This window comes from Anopheles moucheti, assembly GCF_943734755.1.
Source record: "Anopheles moucheti chromosome X unlocalized genomic scaffold, idAnoMoucSN_F20_07 X_unloc_1, whole genome shotgun sequence".
In the NCBI taxonomy this organism is placed as follows: Eukaryota; Metazoa; Arthropoda; class Insecta; order Diptera; family Culicidae; genus Anopheles; species Anopheles moucheti.
The window spans coordinates 175,001-182,500 of NW_026453515.1; the positions used below are offsets into that span (position 1 = coordinate 175,001).

General features: G+C 58.8%; 1 non-coding gene across 1 annotated transcript; it reads right to left on the reverse strand.

The window, feature by feature from the left end:
• Positions 1–157: 157 nt before the first annotated feature.
• LOC128307544 (5.8S ribosomal RNA) lies at positions 158–315 on the reverse strand. The gene has a single exon (XR_008287643.1). It is a non-coding gene; the product is annotated as a 5.8S ribosomal RNA (ribosomal RNA).
• Between the last annotated feature and the right edge of the window lie 7,185 nt (positions 316–7,500).

Consider the following 7,500-nt stretch of genomic DNA (forward strand, 5'->3'; position numbering starts at 1 on the left):
GTCCCCCGCGGAAGGGGTCCGAGCACGCCATGATGCACAGTGCGCCAAACGCGTGTGTTCAAGCCTGCGACACACTCCCGGGCGTGCTGCTCGCCCAGGCGTGCCGCTGGTACGCGGGCGTCCTGTAGTTATGGAATAGTGTGTAACAAGAATTGGTAGGCACTCAAAAATGTGTGCATCGGTCGGGTTTAAACGTCCGATGCGCCATATGCGTTCAACGTGTCGGTGTTCATGTGTCCTGCAGTTCACATTCTGACGCGCATTTAGCTGCGGTCTTCATCGATCCATGAGCCGAGTGATCCCCTGCCTAGGGTTTTGGTATGTTCAACTGTCTCCTATGTTTTCGTTATGCGCTAGGTGCATCTCTCACAACTTAAGTTCCCCGGACAGCGTAACCGTGCACCTCTCGGTTCCTTCGAAGCCGTCCAGGGTGGACAAGGATGACCATTGGTCTTCCTTCCCATTGATCGACGCGCGATGTGGGCGGCATCGGCGCGATCTTGCACAACTTTCGTTCTCTTGATTAGGTTCTCTCTCGCTCGAGGCCAGTGTTTAAATATGTTCTAGTGGGTCTTTACCTTCGCCCATGTGTCACACACTTTACGCGTTCGATGGCTGCCATTGGGAGTGTGCGCACAGGTACGAAGGCCACTGGCCTACGGTCGCGCACGCTCAATATCGTAGTATAGACACACCTCTCTCGCGGGTCTAATTGGCGTGCGCGGCCCCCAAAAGGTAACATAGCAGTTTGTTCTGCTGATACCGTGTTTCTCTATCTCTCTAACCAACTCACAACAACATATATTTATTGATCGGTAATGATCCTTCCGCAGGTTCACCTACGGAAACCTTGTTACGACTTTTACTTCCTCTAAATCATCAAGTTCGGTCAACTTCGGCCATGCCAGCTGCAGCTCACGAAGGAACCGCGGAAGGTGTGCCTCCAGAGACCTCACTAAATAATCCATCGGTAGTAGCGACGGGCGGTGTGTACAAAGGGCAGGGACGTAATCAGCGCTAGCTAATGACTAGCACTTACTAGAAATTCCAGGTTCATGGGGACCGTTGCAGTCCCCAATCCCAACTAAATGAGCATTTGGGTGATTTCCCGTTCCTCTCGGAATGGGGGCGCCAATTGGCGAGAACACGCTGCTGCTCACATTGTAGCACGCGTGCAGCCCAGAACATCTAAGGGCATCACGGACCTGTTATCGCTCATTCTCACCTTGCTAAACACAAGTTGTCCCGCTAAGCAGGGCAAACGTGGCCGACGACCGCCCGTGAAGGGGCCGCCGGCCTTGACGTCAGGTGCGCCCGGAGGTGCACTGCTGACAGCGTTCTAGTTAGCTTGTTTGAGTCGCGTTCGTTATCGGAATTAACCAGACAAATCATTCCACGAACTAAGAACGGCCATGCACCACTACCCTTAAATTTGAGAAAGAGCTCTCAATCTGTCTTACCTCGATAAGTTCGGACCTGGTAAATTTTCCCGTGTTGAGTCAAATTAAGCCGCAAGCTCCACTTCGTTTTTTTTTTGTTAACACTCAGGGATTTATTTGTACAAAGCTTAAAATAAACTTATATCTATCCCTTTTCTCCCCCTCCTGGACCCGTTCCCTAGCGGGGCTTGGGACCAGGAGTATTAAGCGCAAGTGGCATCGCCTTTATTAATTCAATTAATCGTATGGGTCTCCCATCGCATTCGATAATGCCGTTCCTCTATTTACTTTCCACCCCCGAAATTCCCCTCGCTTATCGGCCGGAAGTAGTAGATCCCGTGATAGATGCCAGGGAATCTGCAGATAGCACCTCACGCACCCCCTGGTTGGACGGCTCCCTTCGTGATGTTCGGCGTAGCCGCTCCATCTCTCGTCTTCTCACACGCCGCCGGATGATGTCCGCCTCCGAAGGGGCTGTCCGACTCCGCCGGCTTCTACCTCGTGGGACTGGTGGTAGAGTCCCTTCCCTCGCTCGTTGACGATAGACCCGCTGTAGGTAGAGTCTTCGCTCGTGTCGCGCTCTCAAGGTACTCGGAGAAGGAGGCAGTCCGCGTCCTCGTGTGGGGATGGGTGGTGGCGCTTCTCCTGCTTCCTCCGCCTGCACCGCCGCCATCAGAATGATCCTCTCACGATCACGTTCAGCTGCTGCCAGTGCGGATGCAAGGCGCACTTCCGCCCGTTCTTCAGCCCTTCGACGACCTCTTCTGTTTCGGCTGGCTCGACCTCGGTTGACTCGGAAGAGGTCCGCCACCCCGTCGACAGACACCTGCTCGCCATCCTGTGCACCAGCGTCGTCTGCTGATGTTATCGCCGGTTGCGATTCGAGATGTGCACGAAGGTTGAGCTGCAGCTCATCCTCGCGCCAGAGCTGCTGTAACACCTTCGTGATTCTGCGAGCAGCTTCCTTGATGTTGTTCCACCGCTCGGGGCTCTCCAGCAACTTCATGCCCATGTTGTCCTCGTTGACTGGGTCGCTGGTGCCGTACCCCAGCAGCTCCACTCGGATGTCCTGGAACACCTCGCACCGGAACAGCACGTGGGCCACCGACTCGACAGACCCCGGGCACCGTGGGCACTCCGCCGATGGGGAAAAACCGCAGACATGGAGGTATTCCCGGAAGAAACCGTGCCCGGTTAACACCTGCGAGAGGTGGAAATCCACCTCTCCATGCCGCCTTCCCATCCACTGGTGCAGGTCCGGGATCACTCGGTGGGCCCAAACCACGTACCGACTGGCCGTTGATGCTGCGGCCGCCTCGTCCCATGCTCTCTGCCACTCCTGCAGAGTCCTCTGCCGCTCCTCCAGCCGGATGTCCTTGCGGCTGGCACCCGGAGCAGCTAGGAGCCTCCGATGGCACCTTGCGTCCTCTCGCACCAGCAGCCTGAACGGCACAAGGCCTGCTAGCACGACTCCGGTCTCGTATGCCACCGACACGAACGAGCTGGTGACGCCACGTGCCAGGGGCTTCTGCACCTGGGCCAGCTTCCGTCGGCACCACTGCAGATCCGTCGCCTCAGACCACACGGGGGCAGCATACCGGACGATCGACTCCGCCACCGCCGCCAACAACCGACGCTTGGCCACCTGGGGTCCACTGTGGTTTCTCATGACTGAGGTGACCACGCCTACCACGCGGAGGGCTTTGGCCGTCGACAGCTCCACGTGTGGCTTCCACGAAAGGTGGTCGTGGATCTGGACCCCCAGGTACCGGATCGACTGCTTACTGTGGATGATGGTGTCTCCGACGCGGAACGGCACCCTCAGTTCACCTCTCCGCAGGCTGGAGATCATCACGCCCTCGGTCTTCTCCGGAGCGAGCTGCAGGTGATGGTCCTCCATCCAGGCCGCGATCGCGTCCACCGCCTGTTCAGCTACAGATGCCGCCTCCTCTGGTGTGCACCCCTGTGCCAGAACCGCAATATCGTCCGCAAAGCCGATGACGCTGGCCCCTTCGGGGAGCTCGACCCGTAACACGCCGTCATACATAATGTTCCACAGTGTCGGGCCCAGGATGGACCCCTGTGGAACACCTGCAGTCACTCGACGTGTAACGGGCCCGTCTGCGGTGTCATAGACGAGCTCCCTGTCGGTGAAATAGTCCTTCAGGATGTTGCGTATCTGCCTCGGCACGCCCTTGTCCTCGAGCGCAGCAGCGATGCACTGCCAGCTGGCAGTGTTAAATGCGTTGCGCACGTCCAGCGCAACAACCAGGAGGCAGCGCTTGTCCCGGTTGTTAGTCCGTCCGAATGACATCGCGCGACGGCCCGCATTTACCACCAGTTGGATCGCCTGTACAGTCGAACGGTCCTTCCGGAACCCGAACTGGTTTTCCGCCAACCTTGGCGAATCCAAGTCCTCCACGACGTCGTTGATCCGCGTCAGCAGCATCCGCTCATATACCTTTCCCGGGTTGTTCAGCAGCAGGATCGGGCGCGCAGACGAAGCGAGTCCCGGTGGCTTGCCCGGCTTGGGGACAAGGGCCAGCTTCTGTCTCTTCCATTCATCCGGGAACCGCTCGCTGTCCAAGCATTCCTGGAACATGTCACGAAAGACCTCCAGATGCTTCCGAATGGCGGCAGTCAGAGCGGCATTCGGCACACCGTCCAGACCTGGGGCCTTCCGCGGGTTCAGTGAGCTCGCGATGTCCAGCAGCTCCTGCGTTGAGACGGCCCGAACTGGTTCCTCTTCCCCTCTCTCCAGGACTTGGCTTGACGACGAAGGCCAGTCAACTGGAGGATGCTGGGGGAACAGAGTGGAGACGACACCCTCCAGAACCGATGGGTCGCGCTCCCTCGCTGTCCAGCTTCCACGGAGGCGGCTTAGCACGTTACGGAACCACTGTCCCGTCTCGTCGTCCGCGAGCCCCTGTAGCATCTCGTCGAAGTGCGTTCTCTTGCTGGTGGTGATAGCTGTCTTCAGGGCGGTCCGCACCTGAAGGAGATCGCTGGCTGCGGCGAGCTGCTCTGCCTCGTTGGTTGCGACATCGAAGCGATCCTTAGCGAGGCGGCAGTCCTCACACAAGGCCTCGATCGCTGGCGTCCACCAATAAGCAGGTCGTCCCGAATGGCCTTGCGAAGGGAACACTCGCGCCATGGTTCCGTCGCAAGCTTCCGTCAGGAACCTCTCCAAGCTTCCCGCACTTGTAACCCGCTCTGCGAACGATGCTACGTCGAGCGCCACGTCGAAAAGCCGGGCGTCAAACTGACGGGTACGCCATCTCGTGCCGCTTTCTCGCGTAGAAGGACTCTCCTGTCGACGACGATCTGCCGCTGGCCGCTGAAGAAACTCCCCCACAGCAAACCGAATGTACACGTGGTCACTGTACGAGTACCGGCTCATTATTCTCCATCGATGCTCCGGAAAGGTGTTAGCTCCGGCGATGCTGCGACTGGCGAAGGCAACATCCACCACGCTCGGACGAGCCACTCCGTTGCCCAGGAAGGTTGGGGCGGTGCCGGTGTTTAACACCTCCAGCCCCAAGCTGTCGACGAGCTGGACCACAATCTCGCCCTTTGCGTTGGTGCGGCCACTACCCCAAGCGCTATGCCACGCGTTAAGGTCCCCTGCCATGACGACGTGCGAGTGGCCTCTCGCTACCACTTCGATGCGCTGCATGATCTCCTCAAACTCAGGAACACCCGCTGAAGGCGACACATAACAGCAGATGAACAGGACGCCGTTGATCCGGGCAGCCGCGATCCCAGACTGCGTCACGGAGACCACTTGCTGGACCGGATAAGCCTCGCTGCTGGCTATGATGGCCACCTTCCCGTCCCTGTCCGCCACCCAGTTCCCGTTGTTCCTGGGGACACTGTGCAGCTCCACCATCAAGCAGACGTCCACCCGCTCCATCCTCATCGTGTTGAGCGCCAGATCTTGTGCGCTCCTGCTGCGGTTAACGTTGATCTGGAGCACATCCATCTAGTTTAAGGGCTGTGCACCACAGGCTGCAGCACCGATGCGATGGGCACCGCCGCACAGCATACACTTGATGTCATTGGTGCAACCCGACGCCTTGTGGTTGTGGTCGCCGCATCGTATACAACACTTAGACCGGTCGTCCCCAGTACATCTTGCGGCGATGTGCCCCCGCTCCAAACACCGGAAGCACCGAGCCAGCTGACCCGACACTTTTGGGGCTTCGTGCACCGCACAATACGTGTAGCCCAGCTCCAGCCGTCGGTCCTTGACGAGATCGGCTTCTGCTCGTGGGAGGCGCACGCGGGCCCGCTTCGTCATATCACGACGCTCCCAAAGGTTCACGGTAGCTACCGACGACTGCTTGCCCAGAGAGGTCATGATCGCCTTTTTGATAGCTTCTTCGTCGACCATGTTATCAATCCCGGTCAGGACGACCTCAGCCATCTCGGTCCTGACGGATGCAGATCCACTCTCCCCGATGACTTCCTGAATGATGTCCTTCAGCGCGGCACTATCAACGTCGCGGCTCAACGGCAGCAGAAGGTGGTCTTTTGGCGTTCTTCTGCCAACACCAATTTGCCGCTGGAAATCAGCTATCCGCGGACTGGTCCGGAGCTTCACGTACATATCCTTGTAGGACACTCCTGGGGCAGGCACAACGACGATTTCATCTGGACGTTTCCGTCTCGGGCGCCGCTTCTCCTGCTGTTGTTGCATGTTCGTCCACTGCTGCTGCTGGTATGCTGGCTGCTGCTTACTCTGCTTCCGCAGCAACTGGCCCTGCAAATGCCACTGTTGTTGCTGGGGCTGCCCAGCCGAACGCTGTCCGCTCTGATGTTGCTGCGGACGTTGCTGCTGTTGCCGCTGCGGCTGCTGCCGTTGCGAAAGCTGCGGCCACTGCTGCTGATGCTGCTGAGCCGGCTGCTGGCGTGCCGGCTTACGGCGCACCACCTCGGCCCAGGAGCCGCCTTCCTGGTCCGGAGACGGCACCACCGTAGCCGTCACCGCACCAACTGCCTGCTGCTGCTGCTGCTGCTGCTGCTGCTGCTGTTGCTGTGATTGCGCAGCAACCAGTTGCGTAAGGAGCCCGGAGACCATCTCCCGCTCCTTACGGTTCTCCTCGCGCAAGTGGATCACCTCCTGACGATGGCACTCCTGCATCGCCGCGAGGTCTTTCCGATATTGATCAGCTTGCTCCGTCAGCTGAACGCGCAGGAGGGATAGCTCGTCCTCCAGACGCTCGATGAGCCTCTCCATAGTGGCTCCTTTAACAGCCGTGGCCGTGCCAACGCCACTCGTGCGAGAAACACCGCTCGTGGCTGTTGACTGCCCTTCCGGAACTCGGCTGAGTACGACCACCGGTTTCGAGCCCACCGGTGCTCGGCTATCGGTCGATCCCGACCGTGATCGTAGGTTCCTACTGGTGGACATCATCGCCAGAAGGAAGGAAGATTCCGCGCTTTAAGCTGGTTTTACTCCCCCTCAAGGAGGGACGCCAGCAGCGGACTGCCACGAGGATCGACGGAGAGGTTTTTCCGCCCGGGCGAGGTGGGGGAAGATGGTAGAAGAACGGGGGGGTGCGCGATGGACTCGTCCCGCCGAGCCGCTTCTTCTGATACCCCACTTGCCGGGGTGGCGATGAAGTTTTCCTCGGAAAAATCGCGAAAAACCGCTTCCTGGGTGGTTTTTCCGCTCTAGGGGGGTGGGGGTGGGTGGTATGGTGGTGGGGTGGGGTTTTCCCGACTCCCCTCTTCAAAACTCGTCGTTTGATACCTCGCACGACGGTATCAGGGCGAAAATTTTCCTCTTCGGAAAAACGCTTTTCCGCCCGTATCTCCCTGGATGTTGCGAAAATCACTTTTCCGGCGACGGTTTTGGAAGTGATAATTCACCCCGCAACTTTCTTCCAAACACCCGGGAGCTCTACCTCCGCTCCTTGGCCGGGAAAATCGCGGAAAACCACTTTTCGCGGGGGTTTTCCGGGGCTGGGTGGCGGGTGGGTGGTGCTAGGGGGAGGAAACCGCGTTTCCCCCACTCCTCTTTCCGAGACGCGTCGTTAGACACCCCACACGATGGTAT